At 35.2% G+C, this 13,633-nt stretch overlaps 1 long non-coding RNA gene across 1 annotated transcript; it reads right to left on the bottom strand.

The window, feature by feature from the left end:
* Positions 1 to 2,293: 2,293 nt before the first annotated feature.
* On the bottom strand, positions 2,294 to 4,296 carry LOC130415860 (uncharacterized). Its single transcript, XR_008905975.1, has 4 exons — positions 4,079 to 4,296; positions 3,027 to 3,200; positions 2,664 to 2,794; positions 2,294 to 2,489 (listed from the first exon to the last, which is right to left on the bottom strand). It is a non-coding gene; the product is annotated as an uncharacterized LOC130415860 (long non-coding RNA).
* Positions 4,297 to 13,633: the final 9,337 nt, after the last annotated feature.

Below are 13,633 nucleotides of genomic sequence, written 5' to 3'. Positions count from 1 at the left end.
AATAATGCAGACCTGTGGTGATGCAGCTACAGACATTTATTATATATTAACGGTTCAGAGTAAATTATATATCACAGTTATCACACAACAAGACCTGTTGCTCATTTCAAGGCCTCAGGCATATCAACACTTTATTTTATTCTATTTTTATATGATCAGCATGAAGCAGAAAACAACAAAGATGGCTAATAGTGTTATTTCATTACCATGGAAATGTGACGCAGTGGCAAGAAATTCATAAACAAGTTCAAATTGTATTGTTTTTACTGATGTCCTTTCATTTCTTGTCAAAAAACGTTTACTTTGACTGTAGTCTTGAAATTACATTCTTGCTTACTTATCAGTAACAACAACACAAGAAAGATATCAGCAGCTTAAAAGTGTTCAACAAATAGAAAACCAGATTTATTTTTGGAGACATGACTCAAGTTTATTAGGTATGCAAGGGTGTGTGTATGTGCGTGTGTACGTGGGTGCGTGTTCTAGAGACTATTCATGGCACAATGCCGGAAGGACTGTGTCTAGTCATCTAAAAAACACACCCCACAACACAACACCCCTCCACCTTTAAAAATAAATAAAAACAGACACATACGATTCCTCTTTTTATTTAATATATCACTTATTATTACATTTATTAATACATTATGCATTTGGCAGACGCAACTTACAGTGTATTTAGTTTAAATGTTTTTTTTCAGTATATAAATTCCCTGGGACAACAGGCACTGCTAACATACAATAAAATGAAAAACAAATGATTGATGATTCTGAAGTCATTGCACTTGGAAACAAAGATGAAGTTCTCAAGGTGAATGCATACCTTTACACTAGGGATCAAACAACTAAAAATCAAGTCAAGAATCTTGGTGTGATTCTGGAGTCAGACCTACGTTCCAGTAGTCATGATAAAGCGGTAACAAAATCAGCAAACTATCATCTCAAAAACATTGAAAGGATTAGATATTTCGTTTCCTGTTAAGATTTGGTGAAACTTGTTCATGCCTTTATTACCAGCAGGGTGGATTATTGCACTGGTCTTCTCACCGGACTTCCCAAAAAAACCATTAGACAGCTGCAGCTCATACAGAACGCTGCTGCCAGGATTTTCAATAGAACCAGAAAATCTGAGCATATTACACCAGTCCTTAGATCCCTACACTGGCTTCCAGTTACTTTTAGGATTGATTTTAAAGTACTGTTACTCGTTTATAAATCACTAAACAGCCTAGGACCGAAATACATCTCAGATATGCTCACTAAATATAAACCTAACAGACCACTTAGATCATTAGGATCAAGTCAGTTAGATATACCAAAGGTTCACTCAAAACAGGGGAATCAGCTTTTATCTTTTATGCTGCCCGTTGCTGGAATCAGCTTGCAGAAGAGATCAGATGTGTCAAAACATAATCAACATTTAAATGCAGACTCAAAATCATCTTTTTAGATGTGCATTTACTGAATGAGCACTGTGCCTCGTCTGAACTGACTGCACTATACTTATGTATAATCAGTTTATTCTGAATGTTTTTTATATTTAATTTTAAAAGGTTTTTAAATTCCTTGTTTTATTTTTTGTTCATTTTTAAATTATTATTTAAATTTTTATGTGAAGCACTTTGAATTACCATTGTGTATGAAATGTGTCATTTAAATGAACTTGCCTTGCCCTCTCTTGTCATTTCCTGTTGCATGCCATGTTTGTAGTCCTTTGTAGTTTTTCTTGTTAATAAGTATTCCCAGGTGTTTCTTGTTTCCTTTGTCACTCCAGTGTATTTAAACTCTAGTGCTTCCTTTGTCTTTGTGTTCCCCTTTTCCAGTCTCTGGATTACATTTGTTTGGTTTTGTCCTGTATTCGTTCATTAAATGTTACATGCACTTGGATCTCCTTCCTACCTCGATCACTCTTGTAACAGAAAGACAGACCCCAGACAAAGGAAGCACTACGGTTTAAATACACTGGAGTGACAAAGGAAACAAGAAACACCTGGGAAAACGTATTAACAAGAAAAACTACAAAGGACTACACTGTAAAAAAAATCCTGTAAAATTTACAGTAAACTACTGGCAGCAGGGTTGCCAGCCAGTTACTGTAAATTGTACAGCCACAGTACTGTAATTTAATTTACAGCCATTTACTGTAATTGCAGAATACAGGAAAAACTGTAATTTTGAATAGCAACAGTATAATGCTGTATTTTTTACAGCAAATTGCTTGATTTTAATTTACTTTATTTAGAAGAAATACATATTTTTTTTTAATTGATACAAAAATACATTACAGACAAATTGTGTACGTTGTTGTACATGAAATAATTTTATTCAGTAACAACTTCATAGTATCCAACATGGCTCTTTAAACATTCATGTTTAAACAACACGTTAACCAACATTACCATCATGAAACAACATTGCAAAACAAGGCCCAAGTGAGTCTGTAAAACGGTCCACATCTTGATCCATCAGAGCACAACAAGTAGCTGGAACTATGGAAACGAAACAAGAGAATAATGTTAGATATTCAATTTATAGTCAGAGAAAAACAGAGGACAACATATACAGTCAGAGAATAATATGATGTAATTCAATGATGAGATCTGTGTGTGTGTGTGTGTGTGTGTGTGTGCGTGTGTCTGTGTGTGTGTGTGTGTGCTTCTTACTTTTCATCGATTACACTGAATATTCATCATTGTGTTTAGAAGAGCGGCAACATGTGGGTTCACTGCAACCTGTTTCTTCTGTTTCCTGGCATTTTAGATGATGCTTCTTGTTCCACTCTCTGGATTAATATCTACAAATCAGTCAGGAAAAACTAAATGTTATATATTAAATGTACAAAATATATTATATTAAAACACATGAATTAAATCATCAGCTTGCTAGTGTTAAATAGGGGAGACTTCTAAATAATTTGCCCAAAAAAATTGCATCTCTCGTTGAGAAATATTGTTTTAAAGGTCTTAACAGGTATATAACATTAACATATCTATAAAAAGCAGGTAAGGAAGTTGTTCAATTAATACCTTTCATTGGACTCCAAGTACATGCTGCCCCATCCTGGTACTCAAGCCTGAATATGTAACATGTTATGAACAGAGTGGGAAGGCCAGACATGAAGCTGTGCTGAGCACGTCACAGTCACACACAACCTAACCTTCAGTAGTCAGCATCCAGTGGCCTGCATGGCAAAGTGTGTCCTAAAACAAACAATTATACATGTGACAATAGTAATAGTTAATAGTGACTATACAATTATCTTTAAGCATTTTACATTTAAACTTCATTTAAGTATAAGTGACTCTACAAACAAACTCTAAGCAAATTAAACAGAATAACTTACACTTAAAACCGTACTTATACAGAAATGTAATCCAACTAACGTTAGAGATGTCACGGTCAAGAAATTGTCACACTAGTATTTTGTAACGGGTCTCACTCCCACCCTCCAACGGTCCTGTTTGGGAGACAGGCCTGCTATACAATGAGGGTGTCGCTAACGTCTTTTGCTACAGCTCTCATCTGGCCTCCGTTACATATACTGTATATCTAGATGGTTACGTACATTAATCACTTTACCGGGCTATCCTCCGTGAACATCGACTTACCTCGAGCTATGGTGACTCATTTTAATTTGGGCGCTCGATTTAACGGATGACTGCATTTGCAAATTTGAATTACACCACAAAATAATCACGACCGAGTGTGGTATCACAACTGTCGAAGCATGTAACTTTTACCGAGTCTACGGCGGGCGCGATGTTCAACATAAAAAAAACAACCGTCAACTTACTAATACAATGAACTGTAGCTCGTCACATACCGCCTTCGCTCCTGGTGTGAACAAAAACTCTAAATAACATGAACAACTTCTGTCCTCAGGTGCTATAGCGACGGAGAAAGTTTGAAATCTTTCCGCGACGGCGCTGCTGAAACCCCGCAAGACTCCTTCGGTCCCCGCGGATGGAGGTTGAATCCGGGGTTAGCAATATGAACCGCGAATTTAGATACCTCTATATAAAGTTACCAGTATGATATTTACCAAATATGGAAAAAAAATACGTAATAAGTTACTTACCACAGGTGTGAATCATTCATTTTGCGCACTACCCCAATCTCGACTGTTGAAGATCATCCCGCCATTGTAGATTTGAAATTTACAGCAATATTCTGTACATTGAGTTAATCCGTCAAGTGACCCCAGAATGCATTGCACTTTACAGCAATATTCTGTATTATTTAAAATACAGTCAGCTTCTGTAAAATAACGCTGTAGTTTTTACAGCAATTCGTTACAGTGTACAAACATGGCAGGCAATAGGAAATAACGGAAGAGTCCGAAATAACAGGGAAACAGAGAACAGATCATAACATGTCCAGATAAGGTGAATTTTAATTTACAGATCAAACAGCCGATCAATGTTCTTCTTATACCACTGATCACCTGAGCACAATATAAGATCACCAAATATCCCTTTTATTAACTTATGGAAGACTTCCACATAGCATCACAGCAATTGCACAAATAACACAACATAAAAAATATTGTAATTCTTTATAATTTAATGTTTTTTTATGTTAAAAACAGAACATGTTATTTTCCAACTAATATATTTTGTTTGATAAATTCATTTGACAGGTGTGATGATCAACGGCTCTGAGTTTTTACCTTTATTATTAACACTAGGGCCAAAATATGGATAGAGTTTCTCAGTGAAAGATTGATCAGTGTAAGAGTAGATATGAGATCTGGACTCCGCAAACCCTCCTCCTCTCAGACACAGGGGACCAGCAAAAGTTAAATATTTAATTATTATTCCTCAGATCCAGCATCCATTCACTGGTGTCAATGTGATTTTTCCCTTCTTGTTAACATATCCTCTGACCGAGATCAGAGAATATGAATCACAACTGATGATGATGATGTTTGTGATATTTAATAAATAATTATTATTTATTATTATTATTATTATTAATAATAATTAAATATTGTAGTACATGATTGTAGTCATCAGATGACACACTGGACATACATACTGGGCAATGTTCTTAATCAAACATTTTAAGTGGTTCTAAAGAATGATTTGTGTCTTTCATATTGTTACATTGTAGAAAGAAAAATAAAACTCATTAAATGTTTGGATTTATAATGTTTATATATCATCGAAACAACAATGTTATTAACAATCATTTGTAGAATATTGTTCTGACTCTCAGGGTATTCTGGGAACTATAACACAAATACCTGCTTAAAATGTTACAAGAATATTAAAGTACCAAGTTTTAACAATTTAACCACTAAACATATTCAGAATGTTTAAGAGAACGTTTCCTGTCTTTTAAGAGAATGTTCTGGGAACTAAAATAAAAACGGCTAAAAATGTTGTTAAAACTACTCAAAACTAAATTAAACTAAACATGTCTAGAATTTTTTTAACGTTATCTTATAATCCAAGATAAAGTTCTGGCACCGAAAACTACCATCTGAAAACAGTTATGCAACATTACTTGATAATATTCTAAGACTAAACATTTCTAGCTGGGATGTCCTACACCTCACCCAGGGTGAAGAGAGACCCACCAGACATTAATGCACAGTAAATAAATTGAGCAAGGGACCCTCGAGGACCATAACGGGAGATGCTATTAAATAAAAGGTATTTGTAATGATCACTTAAACTGTCCACAAACAGTTCAATGAGAAGGTCCGGATGGGTGGAAAATATACAATGTCCAAAAAAGTCTGTACGTGGTCCTCAAGGGAAATACTACCTTGGCGAAGGAGAGCCAAGTGAACTGCTGGATCCATAAGCAGTCGATCGATCCGTCACACTTCATCAGCAGGGAAAACAAGAGATCTGATCCATGCATTAAGTTTTAATCTCCAAATTACGTCTTTTCCACAGTCTAAAGAAGGAACATGGCAAGTTAAACAGTAGGAGACAAAAGGCCACTAGATACTGAACAAAGGGGCAATATATATACAGGAGAAGAGACAAAAATGAAATAAGACTCAAGGTGAAACCAGAAAGAATAAGGAGAATCAAGTCATTATGGGAAACGGAGTCCAATAAAACACAAGGCGAAAAACACAGAGCACTATGGCGTCCTCAGGTGGCGAACAGAGGCGGCAACAATAGTACATGACCATTGCTAAGAAAAAACAGGTTTCGATTAACACTCTCTATTGGCTTATTGATGAAGTTGTGGGGTATAGACGAACCTGAAAACTGAAATTCTAAACTTTACATATACTGTAGATACCAAACTTAGATAGATACCAAACTTGTGTGTGTACTTCTCCTGGAGCAGACAGCAGCGAGTCAAGTTTGTAGGGGTGTGTCTGTCTGATTTTGTTTGAAACTTTGCTGCCTCCACTCACAATAAGTTTTAATATATTTACAGTAGAAAATGTACATAATATCTCCATTGAACATGATCTTTACTTAATAACCTAATGATTTTTGGCATAAAAGAACATTCAACAATTCAGACCAATACAATGTTTTGTATTGGGATTGCAACAAATTCTTATAAGGCTGCTACTTAAAGGCTGGATCACACTACAAAACTTTGCGTGTTAAAAAAAAAAAAAAAAAAAAAAAGATTAAAAAAAATTGCAAACTTTTTGAACATTTACTGGGCATCACTAAACGGAATACAATCTGCAAACTGGCGCAAAATTTCTGCAGCAACTCCAGACTGATAATCTGGGCAAAAGTCTTGTAGTTTGATCCACAAGAAATGACAATAAAACATTAGCAAATCTTATGATTTGTTTGTGTGTGCGCTCGTCTTAATAATCAATGGTAAACAAACTTGGCTATCTTAGAAGCTCGATGGCCATCCTTTCAGAAAAGCACGGCGAGGTGAATGAAACCCACGAGCCAACCGACGAGCGAGACCCTCTTACCATCAAGGTTATCTGCACTGGGTCAAGATGGGCTGTGCTGCGCTGCAGCTCTTTACTCTTGTGATAGTGAAGTATAGGTGTGTCTGTTTGTCCATGGCGTTTCAGTGATAGATGTTATATAAAACATCTATATATGGATATAATGCTGGATTTGGAGATTGTTTGAAACTGATAGATGGCTGGACTGCACATGGTAAGTCAAACTAAGTCATATGTCTGTGTTTTGCTGGCAATCGGCATGTACGTGTATGATGTAGAAAACACAAAAGGATTAATATGATGATTTGGCTTGCTCGTGCTGTAGTTTCATCCCATTCTCTCCACTAGTCCCACCTCTAGCAGCTCATGTATCTCTGGAAATAATCGTACAGCTGTATCTCTCTTTCTTGAATTTGTGATGTGAGTGAATGAGTGAGTGTGTGTGCCCTGCGATGGGTTGGCACTCCATCCAGGGTGTATCCTGCCTTGATGCCCGATGACTCCTGAGATAGGCACAGGCTCCCCGTGACCCGAGGTAGTTCGGATAAGCGGTAGAAAATGGAATGGAATGGAATGCGTGATCTTTCAATCTAATATCTAGCACATGTTTGTGTGATTATTAAGTTTATATGTGTTTAGGATTAGGGGATAGACTGATATAAAATCAATAGTAATGTCCCAACTATTGTGTGCGTGTTTCAAATGTCAAACAAAAATCCTTCTTTATTTATTTGCTCATGTGATCTCTTTCTTTCTTTTAATTTTTAATTTTGATTTATTTGTAAATGTTGTGTCTGAAATCATGAATCATCTCTATAAAGTCTCATATTATACTTCTGGAATAAAGACTATTAGACAATAACGAGACAATCCAACATACATTGAATCTGTCCTCATACACAATCTATAAGAACATTTACAACAAGTGATCTTTACCATAAAAACTATTGTGTACAGAGGATTTGATCTTTACTAACCAGATATGCAGTGCAGCATATTTGTCCCCAGGCCAATGCTTCTCTTCTGCAGCTCAATGAACGATGCAGTTATTCCTAGAAAAAGACAGAGGTGATCTCATATGTATCTTGTGTCCATATATATAATTAAATGTATATATACAATTAACATATTGGGATTAACCAAAATAACATCAAAAATCAGATTTCTCAACATGGATCAAACAATCTGTGAACAGTTTCCTTATATGTTTGTATTTGAAACTTCATTTGTGACCTGGATCACATAACCCATCATAAGGGTCAATTTATTAAATTTATAGAATTTATATATCATCTGAAAGCTGAATACATTTCCATTGATGTATGATGTTCGGATTCAACACAACACAAAATATTGAGAAAATCGCCTTAAAAGTTTTCCCATCAGAGGGACTGTAGCAGGCCGTTGCTAAGAAGAAACAGGTTTGTATTAATGTTCTCTATTGGCTTAACACTGTAATGACGTTGTGGTGAATAATTAAACCTGAAAACTGAAATCTTAAGCCTTTACATAGATACCAAATTTGCTAACCCGTTCCGCATCCAGTGTGGACAAAATTGAACATTGTAATGGGTTCTTATGCATTTCTAATCTTTCGTCGTGTTCGTCGCACTGGTCGTGTCCAGTGTTGACACGGTGTTGGTTCGCTGAATTTTTTTGTTATCATGGCTTAAATCAAAACAAACCAACTGCAGTTCATTTGATATTAATTGGAATGCACAATAAAAACATGATTTTTGTATCATTTTGAAAACACACTCCTCGTATGTTACAGCAGGGGTTCCCAACCTTTTTGACTCCAAGGCCCCCCACTGATCAACAATGTTCAAAGTTCCCCCTTCCACTTACAAAGTCTCCAAATTCTAAAATTCCAAATTCCTACCCTAAAAAATATTTCAGAACTTGATATTAACTGGAAAATTGTTTATTTAATATAAAAATGGACAAATAATAAAAAATATCTTGGTTTATTGGTGTTTATAAATTTATTTAAATGCTCATTTTGTCTCAATTTAAATGTACAGTCATCCTGAGGCCCTGGGGGGCGCAGCCCCTCTGTTGGGAACCACTGTGTTACGGTAACTCAGGGTTCCAGGATCAGCGTCGCCTGGGAAATGTCCCGGCGTTCCTTATAAGCTACGTGTTTCCAGCACTCTGGGTTCTGGTTCAAACAACGCCTAACGCTGTGTCTTCTCTCCCCCCGAGTGAAAGCGAGGGAGCGATCAGCAAGGGAAGCACAGAGGACCAGAGTGGACGAGCACAGATCAGCAGATGGCAACACACGAGCACCCCGGACGTCACCCTTTTGCAATAAGTACTTTCTGTTTCATAATAAATTCCCCACTGGGGTTGCTTGAACCATCGCTGTGTGCGTGTTGTGTCTCTTACCCCCGTCGCAGTGAGTTAATAGAGTACACTTTGTCTACATGTGTCGTTTCCAATACTTTGATTAAATTAGTTAAATTGCCAAGAAATTTTACAGGTTAAAAAATATAAAATAAATAATAAATGTTTTTTCAAGATAAACATGCAGATGAGTTCATAAAATATGTTTTTTTTTATCTCAGTGGGTACTTCAAATAAGGTATGTTTAGGTCATAGGAGTTCAGAAGACAAAAAAGTTTGAAAACCCCTGCTGTAGCTCATTTGGTAGAACAATTAACTTTGTGTAGTATTTTCACCTACCAGATGCAATAGCTATCAACAATAACAGGACAAAACCAAGAAGAAAAGTAATCCGTTTAAATATCACCAGCTCAGCTTCTATCCTATCCAGCTCATTGTCTCTCTCCTTCAGGTCATAGTCTCTTGTCCTCAGCTCATCGTCTCTCATCATCAGCTCAGCATCTCTCATCTCCAGCTCATCCTCTATCTTCTCCAGCTCAGTGTTTCTCTTCTTCAGATCATTGATCTCCTGATCTCGAACTTTAATGCCATTTTCTGCTATCATCTGCAGCTTAATGTTCCTCTTCTTCATTTCACTGATCTCCTGCTCCAGATGTTTAATGACATATTTATCCTGTGTCTTCGATCCTGTTTGGTGCTCCTCCATCATCTCCTGTAGCTCAGACTGAGCAAATGACATAAAACATGACACTTTAGACATGAGGGAGTATTTTTCTGTCAGTTATCTTTAAAGAAAACTAATATAAAAAACGCATTTTAGCACTTAACACTAAACGGGATAAAGAGAAGATTAACAGAGATCTACAAAGGAATAACACACATTTCTGACAATAACACATCTTGTATTGCTTTATTACAGTATACTGACCTCTCTTATAGGACCAGGCACAGAAAAAAAATATTTATAATACATATTTTTTTTTTAAATGTTTTTCTATTAAACATAATTACAAACATTAAGTTTTCATCTAAAATCTTAATATAATAAAATGCCGTTTTAGATTCTTAAAGAATTTGATTGACATCTGTGTTAGCCAATTAGCGGTTACATTACCTGAGCCATTTCGTTCGTACGAGCTTTCCAGCTGCATGCAGTTAGCAAACCTTTATGTGTTAGCTAGCAATGTCGATGCAAATATCTATTAAAAACTTTTAAAAAAAGTATTGACCAGCGACCTGCACCAGGACAATAGATGATGATAATAACATTACCGCGGGAGCTTGTTCAGAAGAGGCTGATGAAGGAACAACTACAACAGATCTTAAAGTTATTTCTAGATTCTGAAACATTTATAAGTATGAAATCTATGTGTGTGTGAACTTGTGGGGGTGAAGTAGCACTTTGCTAAATATATGGGTTGTTACATGTTCTATGTTCAAGACCTTTCCATTAAGTGATAAATTTGATACTTAATTTGTACAAATTGTAGAATTGTAGAACATAATTATGTTATTAAATTTGATATAAAATAATGTCTCATGTGACGTAGTAGAGTAGGCGGGGCGAGACCGTGGTTCGAGGCCGGTGAGTAATTGTGAATTAGTGCCAGCTGTGCACACACCGGCCTCGAATCACGTAGGAGATTGGAGCATATAAGAGAACGAGCGACCGGACCGTCGAAGAGAGAGGACCGGGCCCGAACTTATGTTATGTTTGTATTTGTATTTATATTTATGTTCATGTTTTGTTCGCCGGCGGTCGTCCGTGAGGGGCCGCCGGCTGTTAAATTACTTTATTAAATGTATAAAATGTCTTCCGGTTCCCGCCTCCTTCCTTCCCTTTTATTGAGATGTATTACAGTGACATTTTGGTTAAAAGTTTTTTTAGTGTTAATTATTATTTCATTTGATTAACTCATTAATTAAACAAGCGTTATTTTTGTCTTTAAGGAAATAATTATATTATAAAAATATGAATTTTATGTGTAAAAATGTTTCATTTGAGCGTCATTAGATAAAACATTTGTTTAAATATGCACTATTTTAGTTTTTCAGAAAGTATGCACCTAATTATTAAAATCTTTACATAAAACAGCCATATGTGGGATTTAAATATTTTGGTAAACATTTCTAGTTGTTGATTATTTAATATATGTCCTTAATCATTGAAATAGTAATTTTAAATGAGGTGTTTTTGTAAGTCAATGAAATTTTTTGATTAATGCAATTAGTGTAATAAATGCTGGTTAAAAACGTGTAGACGTGGTAGTTTGTTGTTGCTGTTGTGCTGTGTGTGTTGTGCTGCATTTGATTAAAAAAATAAAAATATAAAAAGGAAAAAAGGCAACAGGCAACAGTCAAAGTGCTCGCTCAGTTTTGCTCATGGCCGTCCACAAGACCTTGAGCTAGTCAAAAACATGTAATCTGAAGAAATTGTGTAACATATGATTGATTCCAGTCCATCCCCTCCTTTTGAAGTTAAGTGCTTTAAAAAGGTCATTAATAATCTCCATTGTGTTTCTCTTTTGACAGTTTCAGGTTTAGCCACATACCTGTAAACCAGATTTTTTTGTCTTTATAACCTTAACTATAAAACCAAAGAAAATAATAGATTGATAAGAATTACACAAGTTCCTCGTAACCCAGTCCTAACATTGACCCAAAACTTACATTAATAGCAAGGATAATTTCATTATAAACTTTTTATATTAAAGTTTTTCAGCAGGAAACAATGTTGTTCACTAAACAAACACACAACATACAATGAGTACAATGTTTAAAACTGTGTCATTAAATGTAATATGAATAAACTATATATTTACTTTTTAATATACATATTTATATGTATATACATAAACGTACCACACTGATAACCCAGAATTGTGAAAGTTTAATTGTAAAACAGGCTATTTTAACACTCTTTATCACTGCTGATTTTGCTGTGAAAAATCTTTTTTTCTTAAACACAAGGAAAATAGTTTTTGTTATTCACAATTTTAGTTTAGTCCACATAAAATATCATTTTGATTGTGATTATTAACAGATATAGGCCTCCATTTACCAAACATCTTCATTACCAAACATCTTCATTGGTTTACACAGACTTCTGACACAATTTTAAATGTATAGTAAACCACTGTAGTTGATCATTTGACATCCTTTAACCTGCTCTGTTCTTCTAGTTTACTTAACCAAGCAATTATTAATCTGTTGAGGAGAATCTGTGTCATATTTCTGTCTCTTACCTGCGATTGAAGATCAGATGTGTTCACTGTTACAATCACTGAAGAAATATTCTGTTGTTTTAAGAGTTTCAGCTCTCATTGCAAAAGTGATGTAACAGGTATTTCCACATATTTGCTAAATACTGTAGATATTTTAGTCATTTCTCAGAAGTGACAATGCACATTTTGGGACTTTTGAAGTGCAAACAAACATGCAGTAACTTGTGTACTAGAACTTTAAAAATAGTATTACATGAACTAAATAAAGCCCCACAAATAATGCACACCTGTGGTGATTCAGCTAAAGCTATTTTTAAAATAATTTAGAGTAAATTATTTACAACAGTTATCACACAAGGCCTGTTGCTAATTTCAATGCCTTATTTTTTGGTGGACAGAAATTCATAAATTCAAGTTAATTTCTTTTCTTTGACGGTTAATAGTCTTGAAATGACAAACTTGCTCACATATCAGTAATAACAACTCAAGAAAGATATCAGCAGCTTAAAAGTGTTCAACAAATAGAAAACATTTTATTATTTTTATAGACATGACGCAAGTTTATTAGGTATGCAAGTTTGTGCGTGTGTGCGCGCGTGCGTGCTCTAGTGTCTCTAGTATTCTAGAGACATTGACTATTCATGTCACCCTAGTGCTTCCTTTGTCTTTGTTTTATGCTTGTTCCAGTCTGTGGATTACATTGGTTTGGTTTTGTCCTGTATTGGTTCATTAAATGTTACGTGCACTTGGATCTCCTTCCTACCTCGATCACAATACACTGGAGTGACAAATGAAACAAGAAACACCTGGGAAAACTCATTAACAAGAAAAACTACAAAGGACTACAAACATGGCAGGCAATAGGAAATAACGGAAGAGTCCGAAATAACAGGGAAACACAGAACAGATCATAACATGTCCAGAAGAGGTGAATTTTAATTTACAGATCAAATAGATGATCACTTGAGCACAACATTAGATCACCAAATATGCCTTTTATTCACTTATGGAAGACTTTCACAAATCATCACAGCAATGCGATACAATCTTTAACTACACCGATAACACAACATAAAAAATATTGTAATTCTTTATATTTAAATGTTTTCTAATGTTAAAAACAGAACTTGTAATTATTCAACTAATATCTTTTGTTTGATAAATAAATTTA

This window comes from Triplophysa dalaica, chromosome 25 (genome assembly GCF_015846415.1).
Source record: "Triplophysa dalaica isolate WHDGS20190420 chromosome 25, ASM1584641v1, whole genome shotgun sequence".
Taxonomy (NCBI): domain Eukaryota; kingdom Metazoa; phylum Chordata; class Actinopteri; order Cypriniformes; family Nemacheilidae; genus Triplophysa; species Triplophysa dalaica.
The sequence above is the reverse complement of the archived record's forward strand: the minus strand, read 5'-3'. Positions and strand labels throughout refer to the sequence as shown.